This window comes from Thamnophis sirtalis, unplaced genomic scaffold (genome assembly GCF_051295495.1).
Source record: "Thamnophis sirtalis isolate CommonGarterSnake01/CBP01778 unplaced genomic scaffold, rThaSir2_p1.2 scaffold_1, whole genome shotgun sequence".
NCBI classification, from domain to species: domain Eukaryota; kingdom Metazoa; phylum Chordata; class Lepidosauria; order Squamata; family Natricidae; genus Thamnophis; species Thamnophis sirtalis.
In genome coordinates, this window is record NW_028261381.1 from 49,419,402 (window position 1) to 49,447,037 (window position 27,636).

The 27,636-nt window shown below is 41.0% G+C and overlaps 1 protein-coding gene across 1 annotated transcript in view; it reads right to left on the reverse strand.

Annotated features, from left to right (window-relative positions):
* LOC106552522 (kalirin) overlaps nt 1-27,636 on the reverse strand; it is a 489,228-nt gene that overhangs the window by 202,090 nt on the left and 259,502 nt on the right. The gene's annotated exons all lie outside the window — the stretch shown is intronic.

Below are 27,636 nucleotides of genomic sequence, written 5' to 3' on the forward strand. Positions count from 1 at the left end.
CTGAATTTTTTTCACAGATGTCACCTAAGACAACAACGAAATCAGTATTATTTGAAACTCAAAGTTATGTTTATTCAAGGTACGCGCTTAATTAAAAGTGTTATATAATATCAGTATCACTTAACAATGCTCCTGCTTAGCAACCAAAATGTTCGCTCAGAAAGTCTGGCATTTGAAGCACGCAAGTCTTAAAGCTGTTGTTACAAGATCCTTGCACCCCTAACCCTTTAGAAAAAAAACCCAGGGGTCTTCAAACCTGACAGTTTTAAGACTTGTGGACTTCAACTCCCAGAATTCCTCCTCCAGTCATGTCGCAGCGACGTCATCTGCGTGGATCTGCTCCATCTTCGTTTTTTTTCACAGGGGGCAGGGCTGCCGCTGAAGATGCCAATGAGCCCCCGCCGACACTAGAATAACTGCTGCCACCTCCTCCTCCTCCTCCAACAGCACCACCACATTTGCTGCCCACACTGCAGCTGCGATGAAGCCGCCAAAGCTCCCGCTGGTGCCCCCGCCTATGGCAGCGGCAGCAGTGTCTCCCCCTCCGCTCAGAGCACCTCAGCTGGGATCCGAGTTACCCCTGCCGCCGCCTCCACCTCTGCCATGCTTTTGCAGCGCTGGGCAGCAAATGTGGTGGTGCTGTTGGAGAAGGAGGAGGAGGCGACAGCAGATATTGTGGTGGCGGCAAGGGCTTTGGGGGTTTACTTCAGCCGCAGCACCGGGCGCAAGCAGCTAGGATTGGCCACCCACAAAGGACCTCCCTGGGCTTGCTCTGCTGAACACGGGGCGACTGATGCTAGTTTGAGTGGCCATGGCTGGCGCAAACTACCGTCAGTTGCTCCATGCTCATCAAAACAAGTCTGGGGAGGTCCTTTGCGGGCGGCCAGTTCCTTTGCGGGCAGCCAGCTTCCGGAGCCTGTGACAGAAATCACTGCGCGGCAGTTAGAAACGGCTGCGCGGTGTTTTCTTGCCATGTGTGCGGCCGCGCAGCCGCGCACCTTAGAGGGAACAGTGATGATGACCTAAAAAAATTGACCCACTGCAATTTTCTTCTAAAGAAAAACCTATCATTTTATCCACGAAGCATTCTGCATGATCAGATTACAGTAGGAAATTAGTGTCTGTGTGTGTGGGGTCATTTTCCATCCTACTGTTATAGTATCTAGGCTGAAATCTAAGCAGTAGAGAGTGAAAATGCAGTTGGAGTTGAAGACTGATTCCTGGTGATTTTATCCATGCCATTTTATTGCCAGGAAGTAGCAGATCATTCTTCTCCCAGTTTTTTATTTTTATTTTAAAAATATCACTCAAAGCTACAACTCTGATGATATTCCATTTAAGGTTAATCTTCTTTAACTTCTAAAGTCAGTTAAGGTATTGTCCATCTCCTGAAGAAGTATGTTGGCATTAAAAAATTAAAACAATTTCAAAATACAAAAAATACATATTAAAGTTAATTGTGTTCACTAGAACTTTTCGAATTGCAGGCTTTTCAATACATCTGAAATTCCAATTTTTAAACCTGAACCTACATCCCTGAAAATGCATAATATTTAATATGCATATTCTGCAGAAATTACGTTGGATGTGCAGGGAAGCAGGGAATAAACAAAGGCAAGAGTTCTATATAGGAAGACTGTTAAAAATACAACTCTCTTTCCTTCTGGTAAACATCTGAACTTCATTCCCTGAAGAGCTTCTCTGGGTCATATATCACCTAGTTTCAAAATGTTCCCACTGCAGTAGAGGTAGTCCTCGACTTACAACCACAATTGAGCTCAAAATTTCTGTGGTTAAGTAAGATGTTTGTTAAGTGAGTTTTACCACATTTTACAACCTTTCTTGCCTGAGTTGTTAACAGTTGATAAGTTAGTAATATGATTGCTAAGTGAATCTGGCTTCCCCGTTGACTTGACCTTAGGATACATATAGGTCATGAATATGAACCAGTTGCCAAGGATCTGAATTTTGATCACAGGATCATGGGGATGCTGTGAAGGTTGTAACTGTGAAAAATGGTGTTGCTGTTGTAATTTTGAACAGTCACTAAATGAACCGTTGTAAGTCGAGAACTACCTGTACAAGTAGATCATTGCATAAATGCTACAAATAAGAACTATGGTTTATGATTTCTTACATTTCATGATCATCAAAGGAAAGTAAAATGCCATATGGTAGTTACTACTGATTGGGCCTTGGCGGCTTCCTCTTCATTCATTCTTCAATAGATTAATAAATTATCACTTTATCCTCCCTAGAAACCCAACGAAGTTCAGACTTCCTGTCTTTCCCATACAAGAAGCCTGTCTGCTTTCTGCCAAGGTGCATGAGTCATTTCTAGGCTGACTTGAGGCAGCTCAGCTGTTGGTTAGGAGTAGAGGGAGGACAAAATTTTGGTTGCCATGGCACAGTGAGGAGTGAATGCAATTCACGTTCCCCTCACACAATAATAACTATTCAGTTGAAATTCCACCTACACCATCAGGACAACAACGGTTATGGCAGACAAAGGAACCTATAATTTGCTAGCACCAAAGCCAAGCAATGCTGAGCAGAAGATACGCCACTGCATTAGAAGCCATTTTGTGTTCACTGTAATGAAGTCTTTCCCTCTAAAGAGTTACCCAACAGTAGCTAACCTCTGCTCTTTTTCTGTTTCTAAAGAGAAGTGGTTAGAATAATTATTTATTACTGAAAGCCAGCAGAGAAGAAGAAAAAAAACATATTCTTCTCAAGTATGCTTGTCCTACCTTTATACAACTTCTTTAAAAAATGATACATTTTCCCACAATTTTAAAGCTGTGTACAGATAGTTCTCAACTTACAACATTTCATTTAGTGACTGTTCAACATTACACAAAAAAGTGACATGACCATTATTCACATTTACGACTGTTGCAGCATCCCTATGGTCAGATGCTTGCCAACTAATTCATACTTATGACGGTTGCAGTGTCCCAGGGTCATGTGATCACCTTTTGAGACCTTCTGACAAGCAAAGTCAATGGGGAAGCCAGATTCACTTAACAACCATGTTACTAACTTAACAACTGCAGTGTTTCACTTAACAACTGTGACAAGAAAAGTTGTAAAATGGAGCAAAACTCGCTTAACAAATGTCTCACTTAGCAACAGAAATTTTGGGCTCAGTTGTGGACATAAGTCGAGGATTACTTGCAAAAGTAGATGCAAAGCTACAAACTAGATGCAACCGCTAGCTCTGCAGGGGCAAATTGCATCCCATTTTATACTGAATTTTTCAAATTGCCTTGAATATCTGAAACATCCATAATTGTGGTTTTTATGTTAGATCCCTGCATTTTCCCCTGTTTCTTAATTATTACACAGTATCACTTAGAGCTCTAAAAGATGGCCTCTTAACACCAATTCTTTGAGATTTCTTTTTTAAAGCCAATTCCTAGGAAAAACCATTATGGATAAATATACCCATTCAAAGGGCATCAGCAAACTAATGTGATTCATTTATGGAGTTCACTGAGTAAATGGAGCAACATTAAAAATAATAATTTCATACAACTATTGCATCACCCCCAATTTTCCTCTTTGTGGCCCCTTGTCATTGTAATGTTATGGGACTGGATTCAAAATAATGAATCATTCCAATGGATAAAAATGAAGAATACATGGGTCCAGGGTATCAGAGAAGACATTTCTCCCCAATGGGACAACCCTACCCCACTCATGCCGGCAGAAGAAACTTGCAACAAACCCCATTCGCTAAGGAATTGAAGCAGGCAGTGTCAAAGAGAAGAGCGTTTTCTGCTGTGGCTACATCCTTGTGAAACACTCTGCCACTGGAGGTAAGAACTGCCCCCTCCCTTTTGGCCTTCTGGAAGGATATTAAAACCTGGATTTGCTGGCTGGCCTGGGACCCCAAGGGAGTTGCTCACTGCTGGAGGTAGCTGACAGGATAAGAAGACCTCATCCTCACCCTGTCCGTCTCCTAGCTCGCTTAGTTTCTGTTTTAGTACAGTTTAAAGAAATATATTCTAATCTGTGTAGTTTTCAATGTTTTAATATTTTGATCTTTTTTTAACTTGTTTTATAACTTGTAAGTGCCCAGAGTCACCTTGTGGGGGAGATGAATGGCATAAAATTTTAAATTATCTTTAGTTTATATAATTTATCAATCATCTTTGGCACACGCATGAATCTCAGGTTGCTCTCTTATCTTTTAATAGAGCTGCTCTCGTGTCTTGAGCAACAACTCAGTTCAAGATTAGCCTGATAGACAGAGAAGTGATGGGAAAAGACCAATCGACTTAAACTCTAGACATTGTGTTGTTTTCAAAGGCATAAAGTTGGAAGTGAAAATCCATGAAAGCATAATACATAATATATAACATAACATATACCAAACATCATGCCCTAAAGACAAAGTCAGGCTCTGTAGACAATGCACTGTATTATATACATTATTTTAAATATTCAAATTGGTTGCCATTTTTTCTGAACACCTCCTTCCTTCCTTGACACATGATCTTTGAACATTCTTAAGTCTAGCAGCATTTTCTCTGGAAAAATAATAATTAATAAAACCTATTATGTTTAGCCTATAGGTCTGACTTTTTTGGTATATAGCCTATATAATTCATGTTTTCTTTACATCAAACAGCTGGATGGTACTGAGGCAGGACATAAAATGAGGCAGGACACAAAAGAAGGCTATAAAAGATTGCTTTTAGATGGGTAGAAGAACAAGAAAATGGAAAATGCCAAACCTCAAGTTCACACCTGCCTCAAGTTCAGACATAGGATTCAAGCTTAGAGTTAATCACAAATGTACTGCTGGAAACTTAGATACTTTTTGCAAGAGATCTGTGACCTCAAGCCACGAGAGGGGGCAAGATATTTAGCTTCTTTAGCATAGCAACAGGGGGCTATGAACCATGTAACCAATTTAAGCTAATATGTTACATTTCCGTGTTTTGCTGCTTTTGAAGAATATATAAGCACTTGCTTCTCCATAAGGGGGTGTTCAGATGTTGCTTTGGCTATATTGCTCTGAACCTTTGCGCAAATAAAAACAACTTATTTCGATTCCGAGGTCTGAGTCTTGTAATTTTCTGCAACAGTACCAATGGTAGGTTCCTACCGGCATTCCTACTGGTTTGCTGAGCCTCCAAGCGCCACACGCGTGCTGCACATGCGTGCACACGTGAAAGATACTAGTATGGAAAGCAAGGAAAACAGCTGAGGAGCAGCAATTCCATTGGCCGCCCCTGATCAGCTGGGCTTCAGAAACTGAAATAAAGGTAGGTATAACCAAGGGTCGGGCGAGCGGGCCCACTTTCAAAGCAAGAGAGAAACGGTTCGCTCTCTGCTTGACGGCAGAGCTACCGGTTCGGGAGAACTGGTGCAAACCGGTAGAAACCCACCACTGGATGGTATCCTTTAAAAACTCTTTCAGACATACTACAGTTTGCCACATGAGGAAACAGCAAAATGGTTAGATACCAGAGAATTTCCTTCCTCTAAACCTTTAATGTTAAGCTCTTGGAGGATGGGCAATTTCCATGGGCAGTCACTAAAGAAATATTCCTCAGCTGTCAGAATGCATTCTGCTTTTGTTACTAAGGAAGGAAAGTTTAAATCAGTAATATGAGCGTACAACCAACTGTGACCACTGAAATCACAACAAAGGAAATAGTTTGGTAAAGATTCTTGGCTTCATTTTTGGATTTGCAAATATGAACGTACAGAACATTTTACATCACAGTATCTCCATATGTTGGCCAGCTGTTTCTAATCCCATTATTTCCTGTACAGCAATTTCATTTCAAACAAGATACAGTGTCTGGAAGTTGCCCGCCAAGTACTGCATACATGCATGTGTTTTGGACAGGTAGAACCAACAATAAATTCCCCACCTACCTTTCCTGCCCTTTCTTACCTTCAGCAAGGATTTTGCAGGGGATAAACTGCTCTTGCTCACAAATAAATCAGACAAATTACTTTCATTGTCAGATGCTAAAATCCAACTTTTTGTACACTCTATATGATGGAACCACCATCCATCTTGCTCTCTGTCTCTCTTAGCCCTCTTAAAAATATTTTTAAATATTAATGAACTTAATTTCACCTGGCTACTCTATGCACACATTTCTTCAGTATATACCTTTTGTAGCCTTTCCTGTTATTGCATCAGCATATTCAAACTATGTTCAGTATCTTAACCCTCTCCCTACCTTGAGTGGAAAACCTGCTCTGGCATTCTGGTAAGAAAGCCACTTTTAATCTGAGTCTGGCATTTCATTAATTTATCATTCGAACTATGGAGGAACAAAAGAGAAGGTATTATGTATTAAACTGCAGCTTGCCTTGTCTAAGGATGACAGTTTAGCTGAACAAATTCATGAAAAATGATAAAATGGAGAGTAAAGAATTTGCATTGTTAAAAATGAGGTAATGAGCGGTTCAAATCTCACCGGCTCAGGGTTGACTCAGCCTTCCATCCTTCCGAGGTGGGTAAAATGAGGACCCAGATTGTTGGGGGCAATATGCTGACTCTCTGTAAACCGCTTAGAGAGGCCTGAAAGGCCTATGAAGCGGTATATAAGTCTACTGCTATTGCTATTGCTATAAAAAAAATACCAGAAGACAAACTGTTGCACTAATTGTAAAACTGTCAGATTCTCAGGATTCCCTACTTAATGGTGCAATAGAAAGGAAGAATCACATGGTGTCCTACTTTCCATCTGTATTCTGCTACTGTATACACACAAAAGAATTCAAGTTGGAATAATGAAAGCTCTCTTCCTTTGTCCATGCTAATTAGCCATAGTATTGTTTCCAGAGGTTCCGGAAAATTGTGCAATTTTGATATAGATATGTAAATAATAATAATTTATTAGATTTCATATAGCTGCCTATTCCAAATGTAAGTAATTTTAAAAATATTTTTATTGAATAAATTTTCAACAAAGTAAAAAAACTGCAACAAAAAATAAAAAAATGCCTGCCTTCCCTCTCCCCCCCCCCCGACAATTTTCCACCAGTTTGATGTTTTCTGACATTCAATAAGCAAACATATTTGCTAACGACTTAGTGGCATGTGTCCTTGTTCAAATTTGGATGCAAGGATTCACTGGGACAATACTGGGTCCCTACTAAAGTGGAAATTATCGCAGGGATTTTAAATATGGCAGCAACACAACTAAATAAGTTGTGTAGTCAACTCATCCCCCCTTGCTCATCCTTCTCCCCTGCTTTGGAAGGACAGACCTAAATATTATAACTGCATTCAATTTGTCCTCAAGTGGAAATTCAACATGACGAAATCAAGTCTGAGGCTAGAGATTGATTAGCAGCTGCTACAGTATATCTTTTTTTCTTTTTTTTTGGTCCTTGTCTATCTTCATGAAACACCTTTGCCAGTGGTTATATTACTTAATTAGCACTTAGATTTACCTGCTATATACTGCTTCACAATGATTTACAGCCCCCTCTAAATGGTTTACAGAGCATATTGCCCCCAACAGTCTAGGTCCTCGTTTTACTGACTTTGGAAGGATGGAAGGCTGAGTCAACTTTGAGCTGGTGAAAATCGAATTGTTGGTATTCAGCAGAATTAGTCTGCAATACTGTATTCTAACTACTGTGCTATCAGGGCACTTTTCATTAGCCCTGATGTTGCATGATATATACTAACAAAATAGGCTTTATTCACAGTGCACTAGGCTCAAAAAGTAATTTGGGAGTTCATAATTTATTTTAGATCCCTTTTTTCTCTCCAAGAGACCAGCAGAACATAAATCATATTTTTGTCTTCCTATAGTCATTCTGTCTCAAAATCCTCCAGCTGATGGTAGATAGGAACCTGGACCTACACTAAAATCTTGTGTTAGCTTTATGTATTTTTTTTCTTCTCCACCTACATTCCCAACTCCCTTCTGCCCTTTCATTGTCTTAGCTAAAATTCTAACATCCCAATTTAGCTTAGAAATCGAGCCAGGGTTCCTTTTGTTTCTCATGGATTTTTTTTTTTATTATTCCTCCAGCAAAACCACATTTGATTACTCTGATAAATTTTATTTCCAGAGTCAGCCTTTGCTCCTTTCTTAGATTCATTTCATGGTTGCCAGAGAGATATTTTTACTCCTTTGATTGTCAGTTTATTTTTGCACCCCTTTTGCTATTTGGCAAGTAACAAACATATCCTCTGAATGAATCTCTAGCACTTAAAGTAATGAATTGTGCTAAATAAGGGTGCTGTGTTCTAGAATATTAACTGAAATTATGGTTATTTCCTATTTTAAAGTCTATTTTAGTCAAATGGTTGATATATGGAATCTCCCAAATATCTTGGCCTCCATTCAGACCTTGCATTATCATAAAAATGCATTGTTTAATACAATAGCAGAGTTGGAAGGGACCTTGGAGGTCTTCTAGTCCAACCCCTTGCCTAGGCAGGAAACTCTATACCGTTTCAGACAAATGGCTATCCAACATCTTCTTAAAGACTTCCAGTGTTGGGGCATTCACAACTTCTGGAGGCAAGCTGTTCCACTGATTAATTGTTCTATCTGTCAGGAAATTTCTCCTCAGTTCTAAGGTGCTTCTCTCCTTGATTAGTTTCCACTCATTGCTTCTTGTTCTACCCTCGGGTGCCATGGAGAATAGTTTGACTCCCTCTTCTTTGTGGCAACCTCTGAGATATTGGAGTACTGCTATTATGTCTCCCCTAGTCCTTCTTTTCATTAAACTAGTCATACCCAGTTCCTGCAACCGTTCTTTATATGTTTTAGTCTCCAGTCCCCTAATCATTTTTGTTGCTCTTCTCTGCACTCTTTTTAGAGTCTCCACATCTTTTCTACATCGTGACGGCCAAAACTGAATGCAGTATTCCAAGTGTGGCCTTACATTATAAAGTGGTATTAACCCTTCACGTGATCTTGATTCTATCCCTCTGTTTATGCAGCCTAGAACTGTGTTGGCTTTTTTGGCAGCTGCTGAACACTGCTAGCTCATATTTAAATGGTTGTCCACTAGGACTCCAAGATCTCTTTCACAGTTACTACTATTGAGCAAGGTACCACCTATACTGTACCTGTGCATTTTGTTTTTGTTGCCTAAATGTAGAACCTTACTCTTTTCACCATTGAATTTCATTTTATTAGAAAGTGCCCAATGTTCAAGTTTGTCAAGATCCTTCTGTATCTTAAGCCTGTCTTCTGGAGTGTTGCCATAGCTGGATTTTTCTGGGCAAACAGTTGGAAAGTCCAAGTTTGGGATATTTAGCATCACATAAATTTTGGCATTAAAACCATAATTCTTTTTCCAATTATCTACAAAACAAATAACTAGCAAAGCCTTTAGAGCCTTTCTTTCTCTGCAACCACTATATTACTCTTGTTTTATGTCTTCTATTTTTTTCCTCTATTAAATTCACCCCATGCTGCTCACTTTTAATAGCAACTAAACTCCACTTAATCTGTGTAGCTAATCTGTAGCATCATCTTCCTTTCCATATTGATAAGCATTACATTTCTTTTCTATCTTTCGGATATTGTATTTTTCAGCAAAATGCCAGTCCACACCTTAAGAAGTGACAACAGCAACCACACTATTTTCTCATCATTTGTTATTGAGTGTGCAAGATCAATATTAATCATTTTAAACTACAATATTTCCCTGAGATAATATTTTCCCAGCGTTTGCAAATGAAACAGCTTGTTGAGCAAATTGTTCACAATTTTGGTGAATACTGATTTATTATTATTCCCCAAATTAGGAATCAGAAGTACTGGTAGTTTCACGTGAATGGAGCTTTGAGCATGAGTGTAGTGCCTGCTCCTAGCACAAGTGCACCTATGCACACGCATATGCACATCCACTTGCTGCTTTTGTGGCCCATTCCAAATGGACCATGGCCCAATAGTGGACCACAGCCTGGAAGTTGGGGACCCCTGATCTATTTGATTTGGTACAAGTTTGTTGTGCTAAGAGAAAATAAATCATGTAGTCCCTTACCTGCCATGTGAAATGACACAAGCCACATAACTGGCATATATTTCTGCTGTTCATGCAACCTAGCTTTAAATAAGCAATGGCCTGCACACAAAACCAGAATTTCCCACAGACAGTATACTGAAATTTCATTGTCTTTTTTCTTGGAATCTCTCTCTCTCTCCCTCACTCGCTTTTAACTATGCTGTCTTACAGATATATATTTAAGCTGTTTTCTTACTGACAGGAAACTTTATCTCTCAATCGGAACAGAGGAGAACTTAACAGTGAGGAGGTGCAGCAAATACATGCATCATACAGACCTCGCTCTGAACTAGTTTCCTAGATGAATTTTAAAGCCATGGCAACCAAACAAACCATTGGCTAATCCTGCTGTGCAATAACCCCAAATCAAACCATGTGTTGTATTTAAGACAAAGATTACATTCACTTTATACCTAGAATATATTGTCAAATAAAAAAGATTGATGCTATTTAGAAAGATTCCTTAGAATCTTTCCAAAACCAATATTGTCTCCGGGCTTGCCTATCCTCTCCTTCCTTTATTAATTATATACCACTTGCTGTAACCTTTTCCCTATTTGGATAGTGTAAGTCAGGGGTGTCAAATTCATGACTCATCACATGAGTATCGCGATTCCCCCCCCCAAAAAAATCTCATAAACCAAGGTGGGTATGACGCATCGGAGACCTGGGCCATGGATTTGGCACTGGTTTAAGTTTCTGAAGACCTCTAAACTAAAAAAAAAACCTCTGCAGCTTATCTCTGACACTTCCTGCTTTGTGGATCTTTATCCAGTAGAAGACTTTTTACTTTTCTGAAACTTCTTGTTGGCATGACTGCCAAAGAAGTTTTTCTTCGCATGAAATGTTTGGTTGTGGTGAGACTGACAGGCTGTGAATGTACAGATATCAACAGTATTGATGTTTAAGCCAAAGAGATGAGCTTGTTAATAGAATTAATCTTTCTTACAACCCTGACCTCTCAGAGAGACACTACCTAGTATTTGTAGTCAGGAAGTATCACATGTTAGAATCACTCCTGACACTACCACATTGTTTGTTGTTTAAATTACATACTGCATAGTCTGGACAAGTCTTGTTTGGTCTTTTTTTTTTTTCCCAGAGAGCCCTTGGAGCTACAAAAACAGTTTTGTAAGATGTCACAAATGAAAACATGTAGACTGTTGACATTCCTATTCTTCAGAGTACAGTACTGTTTATGGTACGTGTGGCAGCTATGGACCCTTTACAACCTGTGGATTTCAACTCCCAGAATACCTGAGCCTGCTAGACTGATAACATGCAGAAACCATAACAATAAACCTTGTCCCCTTTGCCACCTTGTAGATTTTAACTCTCAGAATTTCTGAGCCAACCATTCGGAACCATGCTGTCTCAGGAATTCTGGGAATTGAAGTCCACAGATCGTAAAAGGGCCATGGTTGTTCACCCCTGGTTTATGGTTATAGTTATTTGCATGTTTCTGAAAATTGTATCTTTGTGTTGTCTTATTTGGTTCTATTTACTTTGTTTCTCATTGTTTTAAAAATATACAGACATGCAGATAAAATAAAATATAGTTACCTACAATCTGTTTCTATCAGCAGCTGTGAAATGATACCATCTTAATTTATTTGCCTGCGCTTGAAGTTGTGACATTCACCTACCTGCTGAGATGTATGGTTTATGGTTTTATTTGTATTTGTAGGCCGCCCTTTTCCCTGAGGGGACTCAGGGCGGCTCACAGAAAACCAAGGGAGGGGGGAATACAACATTGAGATTACAACACATAATAAAATAGCAAACAACATGCATACTACATTCGGGCGGGGTAACAGTCCTTATCCCCAGGCCTGACGGGTGAGCCAGTTCTTCAAGGCTATGCGGAAGGCCTGGACGGTGGAGAGAGTACGAATCTCTACGGGGAGCTCGTTCCAAAGGGTCGGGGCCACTGCTGAGAAGGCCCTCCTCCTTGTGGTTGCCAGCCGACACTGGCTGGCCGATGGAATACGGAGGAGGCCTAATCTATGAGATCTTATAGGTCGTAGGGAGGTAATTGGCAGAAGGCGGTCTCTCAAGTATCCAGATCCACTGCCATGTAGGGCTTTATGGGTGATCAATAGCACCTTGAAGCGCATCCGGAGATCGACAGGTAGCCAGCGCAGCTCGCGGAGGATAGGTGTAATGCGGGTGAATCGAGGTACACCCGCAATCACTCGCGCGGCTGCGTTCTGCACTAACTGAAGTCGCCGGATGCTCCTCAAGGGCAGCCCCATGTAGAGCACGTTGCAGTATTCCAGCCTAGAGGTCACAAGGGCCCGAGTGACTGTTGTGAGGGCCTCCCGATTCAGGTAGGGTCGCAACTGGCGCACCAGGCGTACCTGGGCGAATGCCCCCCTGGTCACAGCCGCTATATGGTGGTCGAATGACAGCTGTGGATCCAGGAGGACTCCCAAGTTGCGAACCCTCTCTGAGGGGTGTAAAATTTGACCCCCCAGCCTGAGTGTTGGATTATCGGTCAAATCTTTGGGAGGAAAACACAACAGCCACTCGGTCTTTTCCGGGTTGAGCACAAGCTTGTTAATCCTCATCCAGTCCATAACGGCTTCAAGCCCCCGGTCCATCACGTCCACCGCTTCATTGATTTGGCACGGGGCGGACAGATACAATTGAGTATCGTCCGCATATTGATGGTATCTGATCCCGTGCCTGCGGATGATCTCCCCCAGCGGTTTCATGTAGATGTTGAATAGTAGGGGGGATAAGACCGAACCCTGCGGCACCCCATATTTTAGGGGCTTTGGGGACGATCTCTGCCCTCCCACTAACACCGACTGCGACCTGTCCGAGAGGTAGGAGGAGAACCACCGTAATACGGTGCCTCCCACTCCCACCTCCCGCAGTCGTCGCAGAAGGATACCATGGTCGATGGTATCGAAAGCCGCTGAGAGGTCAAGGAGGACCAGGATGGAGGGATGTCCTTCATCTCTGGCCCTCCAAAGATCATCCATCAATGCGACCAAAGCGGTTTCTGTGCTGTAACCGGGTCTGAAGCCTGACTGGAAGGGGTCTAGATAGTTTGCTTCCTCCAAGGACCGTTGGAGCTGAAAGGCCACCACCTTCTCAACAACCTTCCCCAAAAAGGGGAGGTTGGAGACCGGGCGATAGTTGTTAAGGGCAGCTGGATCCAAGGATGGTTTCTTCAGGAGGGGTCTCACCACCGCCGCTTTCAGTGCGGCGGGGAAGTTCCCCTCCCGAAGGGAGGCGGTTACAACCGCCTGGATCCAGCCTCGTGTCACCTCACTGCAGTTAGAAACCAGCCATGAGGGACACGGATCCAAAGCACAGGTGGAGGAACTTACAGCTCTCATGGCCTTGTCCACATCCCCGGGGGTAACTTCCTGAAACTCAACCCAGAGCTGTTCTACTTGGTCCCCCTGTGCCTCGGCTGGAACTGCAGGTGTGGAGTCCAAGTCCGCCCGAAACCGAGCAATTTTGTCCGCTAAGAATTGGGCATATTCTTCAGCTCTGCCCTGCAAGGGTTCCCCCGTCTCCCTTCTGTTCAATAGGGAGCGGGTTATCCTAAACAGGGCGGCTGGGCGGGACTCAGCGGATGCGACCAGGGAGGCTATGTGTGATCTTTTAGCTGCCCTAAGTGCCCTAGTATATTCCCTGGTGCAGGTGGTTACCATTGCTCGGTTCGATGCGGACTTATCGGACCTCCAACGGTGCTCTAGGCATCTCCTCCGGCGCTTCATCTCCCGGAGCTCCTCGGTGAACCAAGGAGGTCTCCGGGATCCGCCGCCTCGGAGGAGCCGCAGTGGCGCAATCCGGTCGAGGGCCTCTGACGCTGCCGAGTGCCACGCAGCAGCCAGAGTCTCCGCCGGACTGTGGGCGAAAGTGTCAGGAATAACCCCAAGCTCTGTCTGGAACCTTGCTGGCTCCATAAGACGCCTGGGGCGGAACCACCTGGTCGGTTCCTCCTCCCTACAGTGGGGGTTTGGCCTCCGGAAGTCGAGCCTCAGTAGGCAATGGTCTGACCACGACAGGGGTATGATGTCACTCCCCCTCAGACCAAGATCACACATCCACTGCTCCGAGAGAAATACAAGGTCAAGCATGTGTCCCGCTGAATGGGTTGGGCCTCGGATTACTTGGGTCAAGCCCATGGCTGTCATGGAAGCCCTGAACTCCTGCGCCCCATCAGAGTTTTCACCGAGCGACGGCAAATTAAAGTCCCCCAGGACCATCAACCTAGGGAACTTGGCCAGCTCGGCTACCGACTCGAGGAGCGAGGGGAGGGCTGCTGCAACGCTGTTGGGAGGCAGGTACGTTAGCAGCAGACCCACTTGACCCTTGAGGTCCAACTTTAACAGCAAAGACTCACACCCGACAATCTCCGGAGCAGGGACCCTACGAGGAGCTAACGACTCCCGGATAACAGCGGCCACACCTCCACCCCTTCCCTGGGCTCTCGGCTGATGTAGCACCTGAAATCCTTCTGGGCACAGTTCTACAAGGGGGACTCCTCCCTCTGGGCCCAGCCAGGTCTCAGTAATACATGCCAGGTCTGCCCTCTCGTCTAAAAGTAAGTCCCGGACGAGAGGTGCTTTATGTACAACAGACCTGGCATTTAGCGACAACAGCCTGAGACCAGGGTCCTGACTACTTGCGCCATCTGGTCTTGGAGTGGGACTCCTAGGGCCGGAAGAAGGGATCTCTGTAATGTAGCGAACCCTCCTTCCCCGGTAATGGCCTGCCCTAAAGTCCCCGCCGTATCTGCCCCTCCCTGTTACGACCGCAATACCCCGACCCTCTCCCGTATCTCTGGTCCCCTCAACCACCCCCGTGGCCCCCGCAATTCCCGACAGGTCCTCTGAATCACGCACACTCATGCACTCCCGCAAACAGTCCCCACGCAAAAAGTTAAAAACACAAATTTACAACAATATAATCATAAAAAGTGGGACATTCACTCATGTCAAGCATACCTCATACATAACCCATACAAAGAAAGAAGAAAAAGATGAAAGAAAAGGAAGAAATTATAATTATAATGTATGCCTCTGTAAAACCCCAAGAGGAGAATAAGCAACAGCAAATCATGCTAGCAACATTATAGTAGGACAAAAAAAATCCAGAGACTGATTTATCAGGGAGACGAATTCCCAAATTAGCAACTAATCAGGATAAATAGTAACATAGATCTCAAGAGATTGAAAGTTACTTAAACGAAGGTTTAAAAAGTAACGAAGGTTACTGTTGTTTTTCCTCTGAAATATGCACCAGAATTAACATCAGGTTACACTGCACAACTAAAACAGCTTTAAGCTTCTGTGAATCTGTATTAGGGATACAGAGTGATAATAGTGTGGCTCATTATCAAACATTGATCTCGCTCTTTTTTTAAAGCTACTAGTTATCAATATGTGAAAATTTTGTTTAATCAGGAACTTCCAACTAGCTTTGTGACCCTGTTCCCAAGCCTGAAGTCTTTTTTCACTTGCATTAATAATGCTTCACACATGAACATTTTTTTCCTGCCCTGATTCCAGAATATTGCATTCATTTCATTCCCAGTTTATCAATGAGATGTCTTTAATCAGCCTTTAGCTCTACTTTGTTAACGTGATCTTCCTTATTTGGCACTGTCCAAGAGAAGCCACAAGTCATATGCAAACTGTTAGATTTTATTACCCATTACCTCAAGGGAAGTCAGGTGTGTGGGAACAGAGACAAAAAAAGTAAGATCAGACTGGAAATGGAGACAGCACACTTCATGCTGGAATCGTTTTCGGGATGAATAGCACTATGACTATTATGGAGAAAGGTTTAGCAAGTTGTAAAACACCCAGAAAGGAATCCATTGAGTCAGCCAACTAATTCCAAAGATGGATTTAGCCCTAGGAACGCATAGATGAAGCTATGCAAAAGGGATAGCAAAATTCACCCAATTAATCTGTTTCACTTACTTAGCTTTCCAGGAATGTGGATCGAGCTCCAGTCACTCGATCCCTAGCTCCTGCCCACCCAGCAGTTAGAAAGCAGACAATGCTGCAAGTAGATAAATGGGTACCACTTTGGTGGGAAAAAACCTAGCTGCATTCGTGTGGGCAGAGAGCAGAAGCTGGAGCTTAGAAGCAAGGCATTGCGAAACAAGGCGAGGCGAGACCGGCAGAGGAGTCTGGAAGAGTTAGCAATCTGAGCACCACTAGCTAACTGGTGTAAAGCTAGTTCGATCCCTGCGATGCATCCAGTGGCGGATGAAGGCTCACTGGTGTCCTTTTTTTTCTTTCTCAACTTTTGTGGTGCCCCCTTGAGCCGGTGCCCTAAGCATGTGCTTAGTCTGCTTAATGGTTAATATACTGCTGGATGCATCAAGGATAGGAGCGCAAGTGCTGAACAGAATGAACTAGCAATCTAGGATATAAGGTCTGCAAGATCTCCAGTAAAAGAGTTGGATGGAAGGAGTTGCTGAATATGCAAGTCACTCCATTCAGGAATTCAGTGCCAAGTTCTGGTACAAAACACACCTCCCAGATACTGATTTGCTGTGGCATGCCTATTGCTCCTCTCGTGGCCCCTGGGGAGGCCATGAGTCTTTGCCACTCTTCTCCTGTGGCAGGAGCATATGGGATACCAAGCATTTTCTAGAAATAAAGGCAGAGATGACATATTTCTAATTTTTGACAATTAGTGTGATTGTGTGCTGTTAGAACTACCTATAAGGGTGTTGAGTTAGTGGCTGATTGGATGTAATTATATAGAATCAACCAATGGCTGGTTGTCAGGTCAAGTCAGCTTCAGGATTGACTTACAACATGTAGTATTATGTAACTATAGTTCTATTGAGCTAAGACATATACAGGTACTCATCAACTAACAACAGTTCATTTAGTGACCATAAAGTACAAGAATTATGAATTAATTCTGGTTGTCCCCAGAAAACATATGGTATATGGAGTTTTGTGCCAACTGCAGCTTATGAGTAGTTTTCAGAGACCATACCATATTGAGATTGCTGTAGTATAGTCCTTGACTTACGATTCATTCAGTGACCGTTCAAGTTACAACAGCACCAAAAGAGTGACTTAGGACCGTTTTTCACAATTCTGACCTTTGTAGCATCCTCATGATCATGTCATCAAAAGTCAGGTGCTTGGCAACTGGTACATACTTATGATGGTTACCACTCCTTTCTAGGTCATGTGATCACCTTTTGCAACATTTGGACAAGCAAAATCAATGGGGAAACCAGATTCACTTAACAACCATGTTACTAACACTGATCGGCTGTGGTGAGCCACTTAACAAGTGCAGAAAGAAAGGTCATAAAATGGGGCAAATTTTCTTGCCATATTTGTTAAGTGAATCACTGCAGTTGTTAAATTAGTAACACGGTTGTTAAGTGAATCTTGCCTTCCCATTGACTTTGCCTGTCAGAAGGTCGCAAAAGGGGATCAACATGATCCCAGTTCACTACAACTGTCATAAATATGAACCAGTAGCCAAGCATCTAAATGTAAAGCACATGACCATGGGGGTGCTGCAAATGGTCATAATTGTCACTTCACTTTCAGTGCTGTTGTAACTTTGAACAGTCACTAAATGAACTGTTGTAAATCGAGGACTACCTGTATTGTAACAATCTCAATATGGCAGAGTTTCTGAAGATTACTCATAAGCTGCAGTTGATACAAAATGCCATAATCCATAGGTTATCAGGGGACAACCAGCATTAAGAGCCGCAGTAGCACAATGGTTAGAATGCAGTACTGCAGGCTACTTTGCTGATCTCCAGCTGCCAGAAGTTTGGCAGATCTAATGTCCCCAGACTCAAGGTTGACTCATCCTTCCATCCTTCCGAGGTCAGTAAAATGAGGACCCAGATTTTTGGGGGAAATATGCTGACTCTATAAACCGCTTAGAGAGGACTAGAAAGCACTATAACGCAATATAGAAGTCTAAATGATATTTCTATTGCTATTAATTCACAATATTTGTGCTTTAGGTTTCTGATGCAAGTCATATTGTGGTATTTATCAATAAAACCCTATGTGTCTTGGCATCTGGTTGCTCTCAGAAACCCCTACTTCAAACATATCCTAACTGCCCCCCCTTCCCTATTCTGGGAGAAACCTACAAGTCCCCCCCCCCCAAGAATACTCAAAGGAGAGTGGGACATGAATGTTTTTTTCTGGGGCAGTGCCCACCCCCTTGGATAGCCTTCCTCCAGAGATCCAGATGACATCTTTGTTCCTGAGCTCTGAAGATGGAGTTACTCAGAAGGACATCTGGGGTTGACAGCTGGTCACTTATATTACTTCTCATTCTGTTGTAATTTAATATTTATTGGTTTTGATGTTTTATGTTGATTTATTTAGTAGTTGTAGTGCATTTTGATTTTGCCTGTACATCACCATGTGTCCTTGGGAAATAACAGCAGTACAAAAAATATGAGTAAATAAATGATAAACGCACTTTACTATGTATGGCATATAACTTTCATAAGTATATTCATTTTGATACATAATATTTAACTCTAAAAATGCACTTTAAAAACAGAGAAATGCTTAATCTGAATCAAAACTCTGTTCCAATATTGCATTAATCTGATGAAGACTAATTATGTCAGCTTGCTTAAAAATTATACAGTACACTGCCCAGAGGCTCTCCTTGAGGGAGATGAACAGTCTAGAAACATGAAATATAAATAAGTTTTTTTTAAAGAAATGTGAACCAAACAAAATTCTGTGATGATATTGCCACAAGTCTCCCTTCTGTACAACACAAAGGGAAAGCACTGGATGTCAGCCTCTGCTTTGCTGCTGCTTCGGCTGCCATTGAAAAGGGGAGGGGGGCATGGTATTTGGGAAGGGAATCATTATGTGCTGGAGGAAGATTCTAGACGCTGGCCTGACCATCTCATTGCGCATGCGGAGGAAGGGAGTTTCCCGCCAAGGTTAACTGTCCAGCATTCCATCCTGTTGATGTTTTTTGAAGATGTCTCCCACCTGACAGTTGGGTGAATTATAATTGGACTATGGACTGGGGTGCCAAGGGGAGGGGATTGAACTATACCTGATATTCTTTGCTTTCGCGCCTAATTAACCAGATTCAGCTTTGCTTCGCTACTATTCGTTTGTAATTAGTAAAAGTACACTTAATTTCAAACAAATGGGGTTGAGTGGTTTCTTTCCTGATTATTAAATGAAGTAGCATCTGACACTGGCATTCTCAAAATCACTATACCCAGTACATGCATAAGAGAATTCTTGAGGATCACATATAAAACAGAAATATAACTTCTGAAACACTTCTGAAATGCAAAATATGCTGCAGACTTCTCCAACATCTGTTTTCTAGGGGATTTGATGCCAAACAGCAAAAAAAGCATTTCTAATTAGAGGGCAACTCAGATCATCTTAAGGCCTCCAATTTTCTTCAGAATCTCCATACTCTAAATTAAGACACAATCTGTTCAATGTGTTCTTGTAAAGCAAATGACGTCTATGTCCCATTGTTTATCTCCTCCTGTCTTTTCCCTTCATGTCTGGTTAAGTGTCTTTTTCATTCAGTGGGAAGCTTTGTCAACAAATTCAGATTCAGATGTCCGTCCGCCAATGTGTAATGTGGAATCAAAACACCAATCATTTCTTCCATGTATTTTTATCACAACATTTCAGCATGCAAAATGGGGATGATTTAACTTTTAACTTAACTTTTAATAAATTTATATGCCGCCCAATCCTGTAGGACTCCTATTTAAACATCACATAGCTGGTTTTCTCATACTGAGCCTTTTAAAGTTTACTAACACATTCCCTGACATTTTGGTCTGTTCTTATTCATAGTTTGCCTGTAATATTGCTAATTGAATTGTTATTGTCTCATTGCACTGGCATTTTGGAGTGCAGCTTGGCTTTTGCAGAAATTGAAGAATATAAACATTATATAAGAGCCTCGCTTCTCTGCATTTAATAATCTTTCTAAAGGTACATGGACAGGATAATATATCCTTCTGAACCCATCAAACGCATAGGCAGAGAATGGAGATACCTAGCTTCATAAAAATACTTTTTGTTTCTTTATAACAATACCCATTTCTTCCTCCTCTCCTCTTCTCTCCCCATCATGTCCCATTCTGTGAGACTGCCTGAACAAGTCCCGGAGTCATTCTTGGTAAGATTTCAGAAGGGGCTTGCCATTGCCTCATTCCTAGAGTTGAAAGTGACTTGCCCAAATCACCCAGCTGACTTTGTGCTTAATATGGAACTAAAACTCATACACTTTTGGTTTCTAATCTGATGTTTTAACCACTCCACCAAACTGGCTCTCTCCTAGTCTTCTACCAGCATCTAAAGCGTTTCATAAAGATAGCAATCTGGCTTCTACCTGAAAAATTCCAGGAAAGGGAGCATCATATTTCATGAGGCAACTTACTTCACTGCCTGACAGCTTTTATTGGGAATTCTTTCAAATCTCTATCCTGAATTGATGTTTCTGTAATTTTAATCTATTGATCCTGTCCTTGACCACTGGAGTGACAGTAGGCTTGTCCACTCCCTCTTCTATATGATAGTCTTTTACCAATTGATCCTGGCAATTGATTTTTAGCCTCCCTGTCTTTTCTTTTCTTTGTACCCATTCCCCAAAAAGTCTCTTTTGTTCTGGATGGGGTGTTATTGTAAGACTCAGCTCATTGTGGGTTAATCCTTCTCACACAATCCCTTCAATTTCTGGCAACTTCTCTGAATTCTTCTATAATGATATGTCCATTTTTTTCCAACTTCTTTTTCACATCCATTTTTCTTTTCAAAATTTTAAAAAACTCTGTGCATCTACATCAGTGGTGGGATTCAAACTTTTTTACTACTGGTTCTGTGGACATGGCTTGGTGGGCATGGCATGGCTTGGTTGGCGTGGCAGGGGAAGGATATTGTAAAATCTCCATTCCCTCCCCACTCCAGGGGAAGATTACTGCAAAATCCCCATTTCTTCCCGATCAGCTGGGGCTCGGTAGGCAGAGAATAGATGGGGGCAGGGCCAGTCAGAGATGGTATTTACCAGTTCTCCAAACTACTCAAAATTTCCACTATTGGTTCTCCAGAACTGGTCAGAACCTGCTGAATACCACCTCTGAATTCTACATGTAGTGTCCCCAATGATATTTTTTAGTAATGGTGCCTTCTGTGCCCTCTTTCACATTTGCCATCCCTCCTGAATGCTTTTCTCCTTTGTAAGCTGCCCAGAGTCACCAAGAGTGTATGGGTGGCCATATAAATTATCTTAAATAAAAATAAAAGAAAATACCCTCCCATCTGATTTTTGCCCCAAACACCCTTCTGAAATGTAATATGGAAATCTGACTGCCTTTGAACTAAGCAATAATACAGTCAATTTCGTCCAAGGATCTTCACCTATTCAGACATGCTTTAAAAACCGAAATCCCTTGTAACTTTTGTATGGACTTTTGCTACTTTTCTCTTTCTAGAGATGAACAATAACAGCATTTTTCCAGCTAACAGCCACAGATGCAGTCTTCACACTGATATTAAACAAGTCACAGAGTTACTTCTTAAGAAAACCACATACATATTTTAATACTTTTCCAGTTACATCATCTACATCTTTTTCAATGTTCTCATGGCATTGATTAATTCTTTTTCATCATTTTTTCAAGGACATTAACATTTATGGCGTACATTTCAATTCCACTTTTCAACATAGCATTTCCATATATATCTCTAACATATTTCTTCCAGCATTCCTTTAGCATTCAGCATCATTCCAATCATTTCATCATTTTTATTTTTAATTCCTTTCACTCTGCTGGAGACTCTTTGTTTGGCTCTTTTTATACACTCCCAAAACATTTTCTTTAATTTACATTAAAACACCTCTGTGATTTCTTTGCCTCTTTTAACCTTTACCATGCTCTCTTTTACTGCGTTCCATGTAATTATATTCTCTCTATGTTCACATTATGGAGTATCTTTGTCTCAACAATGTTTTTGTTACAGTCATTCTGCACATTTTTTTTCTGATTCACAATTATTTTCAATCTTTTAATACACTATACATGCTTTCCATAGCATATCTCCACATACCTCTATAGTTCATTGGAGTTGCACAGAGATAATAAATAAAAATTATTTATTTAATTTAAATAACTATCTAAATGTGATAAATGATTTTTTTAAATTCTATTTTCCCCCAGGTATTTAATAAAATCCCTCCCCTTATACCCATTTTTCATTCATTTTGTTAGGAGATTCTTTTTTTTCCCCATACAGGGCTCATGCTCTCCATTTTTCTTGTTATTTTGTTACACCTTTTTCCTGTTCTCCCTGTGTGTCCCCCCCCCAACCCACCTTCTATACTACCATGATCTATCCCTTATTCAGACTGATACTCTCGGTCTTTTATCATAAATTATAAAATCCATCATGCATTTAATTTTGTACATCTTTTCCTCTTTGCATTCTCTGGCATAGGGGTGTCCAAGTGGCAGAGAGCTGCAGGAGGCCATCACGGCTGAAAACGGAGCTATGGATTGCTGTGGGCTGGATCCAGCTTGCGGATCTTGAATTTGACACCCCTGCTCTGGCATGATCATTAAACAGAGTATTTTCTAAGCAGATACTCACTGGTCACTACTCTAATTCATTCCCGGATCTCTAAATAACCTTATAATTTTTTCTTTAATCATCAAACTGAACACATCTGAAGTTTGTTAGTTATCATCACCCTCTGAACATTGTGTGTTACTCTTCTCCTTTTACATCCATAACAACCACAAAAACATCAATTCATGGTTTCTGACATAAATCTTACCCCTTTCATTCATAATTTAACATCCACTTTCTTGCATGATTTCATCAACTTCGCTGCACATGGCTATTATGGCCTCATGGTTTTTTTTAACTCTCAGATATGCAATCTAAGTTTTTTTTTCTTTCATTTTATTCATTTACATAAATAATGTACCAGTTCATGGGAGTGAAACCCAGATGGTATATAAAAGGATTACAACTGATGCTTCAAGATATATGGTAATCTGTAGTGTCCAAGTTAAAATAATATGCCCAATCACAAATATCATACCACCAGCAAAGCATAACTAAAGTTTGGCCCAAATGCCTGGGGAAACAGCCAGGTTTTCAGGGATTTGTTAAAGGCTGAAGGATTGGAGAATCCGGCTGGCACTGCCACAGAGAAGGCATGGCTCTGAGCTCTAACAAAATGCCACTCTTGGGTGGTATATGCCCCCTGTGGTAAGTCTGGTGAGCCAAAAAGAAACAATGAGGGTGAGGAGTGCCTGCAAATAGTTTGATATTTGCTGTATAGGGCTTCTATGTTAACCAGCGAGCACATTGAATCACATCGGAAACCTAAATCAGCTTGCAGAACAGTGGTGTTATATATCAGTGTGATGTTATACATTCATGGACTTCTCTATTCTGTCCTTAAAAATGATTGTCCAAATATATCAGTAGAATTCAAGCACATTTTAGTCCTTTGGGGAGCATATCTTTGAGTCCAGGTTGACTCCTAGCAACCACCAAGTCCCTGCAGTTTTCATGGCAAGAATTGATTTGCCATTGCTTGCTTACTAGGTTTGAGAGAGAGCCACTGGTCCATAGTCATCCAGCTGGCTTTTTGCCTAAGAGAGGACTAGAACTCACACTCTCCCACTTTCTAATGCCTTAACTATTACATCAAACCGGCTCTCTTTTAGTCCATTTAGAAATTACAAGTTAGTTACTCTCAACATGCTAATCCTCAACTGTATAAGATTACACATTGGTTTCCACATGAATTCAACATTCAGGGGATGGGACAGAGATGAAAGTTAGCAGGTGTGTGATTTTGGGTGTGAATACCAACCACAGACCTCCATAGATGTTATGGTTTTCTACAAAGAATATGGATAATTGTTCTCAATGGACAATATGAGTATGGCATGACAGTAAGGAAAGTTTGTCACCACTACTTGGGCAAGGAAAGAGACTTGCTTTGCAATACTTAAATAAAGCTTCAGTTGACTAAATTCCAAATCAGTTCATGTTTTGTTACTCACCCAACCTTTTTTCCAACACATTTTTGTGTGCTGTCAAGTATCACAGCAGAATAACTCATCCCAATATTTATCCCTCGGAGCATGTGAGCTCCGATTTCAGCTCTTATTCAGGGGTGAAATGTTCACTCATGTAAAGAGGAGCCTTTTGAAATGGTCCTATTTTACAGGTAATGAGTATTATCTGCCAGATGACACCATAAATCTGAGCAAAACTAGAATGTTTTTCATATGTCAGCTGTTTCAGCCTGGACGAAGGGAGACCAAGGAAAGCATCAACCTAAATAATTTATGTACATTGCTTATATATTCTGACATCCCTGACAGCTTTTTAAAACATTAATGAAAAATCATTTTCCATGTGGCTGAGTCATGGCTGTCAGTCAGTGAAGACTCCATATCATTCCCTTTTCCTTTTCCCTACATTTTCAGTTCATTTGGTAGGCACAAGTTGCTTGCACCAGTTCAGGACTTCAACATCTGGAAGGATGGTGAACCCACAAACGTGTGAAGGACAAAAATGATCCAGGGAATGTACAAAGGGAACCAGCTATGGGATAAACAATTCCTTCTTCAATGACACTTGATAGTAATAATATTACTGTCTGTCACCCACAGATAGTAATATTATTATTCTTTCATTGTGAACCTGCTGCTTAGTAATTAGCAGAATTGTGGTGCCAATAGTGCTAATCGTTTTGGAAAAATAAATTATCTCCTTTTTCTCTTACGTTTTCTCAGGCAGCAACAGTCATTCTTCAGCAGTTCTATAGTCATCAGTGAGTCTCTTATTAGCAGCTATAACCAAGTTTGCAGTTATCTTACTAATTTATGTAAGTTAAAAAGAATAACTCATATAGAAGACATATAGAAATTAGATCCACTCCTGCCCCTATAGATGCCTTAGATGGAAACAATATTAAATTAATTTCCCAATTGGCTGATTAGAGAACTAACCCAATTTCAATCCTGTACAATAAAAGTAAACTATGCACTTCATTCTTTGCAATGCATATATTACAAGTAAGGGATTATAAATATATAGATAGTCCTCAACTTACAACCCCAATCGAGCCCAAAATGTATGTTCTTAAATGTGAAATTTGTTAAGTGAGTTTTGTCCCATTATACGAACTTTTTCACATTTGTTAAGTGAATCACTGCGGTTCTTAAATTAGTAACACAGTTGTTAAGTGAATCTGGTTTCCACACTGACTTTGCTTGTCAGAAATTCACAAAAGGGGATCCCATGACTTCGGGATACTGCAGCCGTCATAAATGTGTCAGCCGTCAAGCATCCGAATGTAAGTCACATGACCATTAGGATGCAGCAACGGTCGCTGTGAAGTGTGAAAAATGGTAACAAGTCACTTTTTTCAGTGCCACTGTAACTTCAACCAGCCACTAAATGAACTGTTTTAAGTTGAGGACTACTTGTATATGACTATTTGTACAAACACAAGTTAATTTTTATCATTTAAGTCTGGAAATATAAATCGCCCACAGACTTTGATAAGTTAGGAAGGATGGTTTCTGAGTTTCTTTCTCTGCCCATTATGCAGCTGAAGGCTATGCCCTCTCTTATCTTATCATTCCCCTAAGCAGCATCTCTTCCCCCTGCCTGTCTCTCAAGGTCATTTCCATGTGCCATTATATCCTCCTCATAAATGGGCACAACACAAGGGGCAATTTAGCCAGTAGGGAGGAAATGACTGAATATATGGAAAAAACATGAGCATATAAAGTCACTATGTCATGCTTGTATACTTTATTTAAGAGAAACTAATTCAGCTAAAACAGAGCATAGCGGTATTCATATCTTTAACTTTGATAATACTGATTTTAATAAACATAATATTGATTTCTTCTCAGGAAGGCCTAACAAGAGCTTAACAAAAATAGGGGATGAAGGGGGGGGAAATTCCCTAGAAAATATTATTATTATTATTATTATTATTATTATTATTATTATTATTATTATTATTATTATTATTATTATTATTATTATTATTATTATTATACAATTGTATCACAGCGGCCAGTTGTTTCGCCGGATTTGGCATTGGTTACTAGTCGGGCCCCACCCAGGAGCCTAGGACGTCGTAACGTATTTTCGTAATATGCGTGCAGATCCAAGCAGTGCGGCTTTTTGCATTTGACTGATGGTGATTTTGTCAATTTTTAACTGTTTTAAATGTAATTCCAGTGCTTTTGGGATAGCACCCAGTGTGCCAATTACCACTGGAATTACCACTGCTGGTTTGTGCCATAGTCGTTGAATTTCGATTTTTAAGTCCTGGTATCTTGCGATTTTTTCATGTTCCTTCTCGGCGACCCTGCTATCACCTGGTATTGCGATGTCTATGATTGTGACCTTATTTTTCTCAACCAGTGTGATGTCTGGTGTATTATGCGCCAGTATTTTGTCGGTTTGTATACGGAAATCCCACAAGATCTTGACCATCTGATTTTCGGTGACTTTTTCAGGCTGATGTTCCCACCAGTTTTTTGCTGTTTTGATATAATAATTTTTGCACAAATTCCAATGGATCATTTGTGCTACTGAATTGTGCCGCAATTTATAATCAGTCTGCGCGATTTTTTTACAGCAGCTGAGTATGTGATCAACAGTTTCATCAGCTTCTTTGCAAAGTCTGCATTTGGCATCATCAGAGGATTTTTCGATTTTGGCCTAATTATTATTATTATTATTATTATTATTATTATTATTACACAATTGTATCACAGCGGCCAGTTGTTTCGCCGGATTTGGCATTGGTTACTAGTCGGGCCCCACCCAGGGGCCTAGGACGTCGTAACGTATTTTCGTAATATGCGTGCAGATCCAAGCAGTGCGGCTTTTTGCATTTGACTGATGGTGATTTTGTCAATTTTTAACTGTTTTAAATGTAGTTCCAGTGCTTTTGGAATAGCACCCAGTGTGCCAATTACCACTGGAATTACCACTGCTGGTTTGTGCCATAGTCGTTGAATTTCGATTTTTAAGTCCTGGTATCTTGCGATTTTTTCATGTTCCTTCTCGGCGACCCTGCTATCACCTGGTATTGCGATGTCTATGATTGTGACCTTATTTTTCTCAACCAGTGTGATGTCTGGTGTATTATGTGCCAGTATTTTGTCGGTTTGTATACGGAAATCCCACAAGATCTTGACCATCTGATTTTCGGTGACTTTTTCAGGCTGATGTTCCCACCAGTTTTTTGCTGTTTTGATATTATAATTTTTGCACAAATTCCAATGGATCATTTGTGCTACTGAATTGTGCCGCAATTTATAATCAGTCTGCGCGATTTTTTTACAGCAGCTGAGTATGTGATCAACAGTTTCATCAGCTTCTTTGCAAAGTCTGCATTTGGCATCATCAGAGGATTTTTCGATTTTGGCCTTAATGGCATTTGTGCAGATAGCTTGTTCTTGCGCAGCCAGGATTAGTGACTCTGTTTCTTTCTTTAATGTACCTGTTGTTAACCATAACCAAGTTTGTTCACTGTCCACTTTATCTTTTATTTTTTCCAGAAATTGGCCATGCAGTGCTTTGTTCT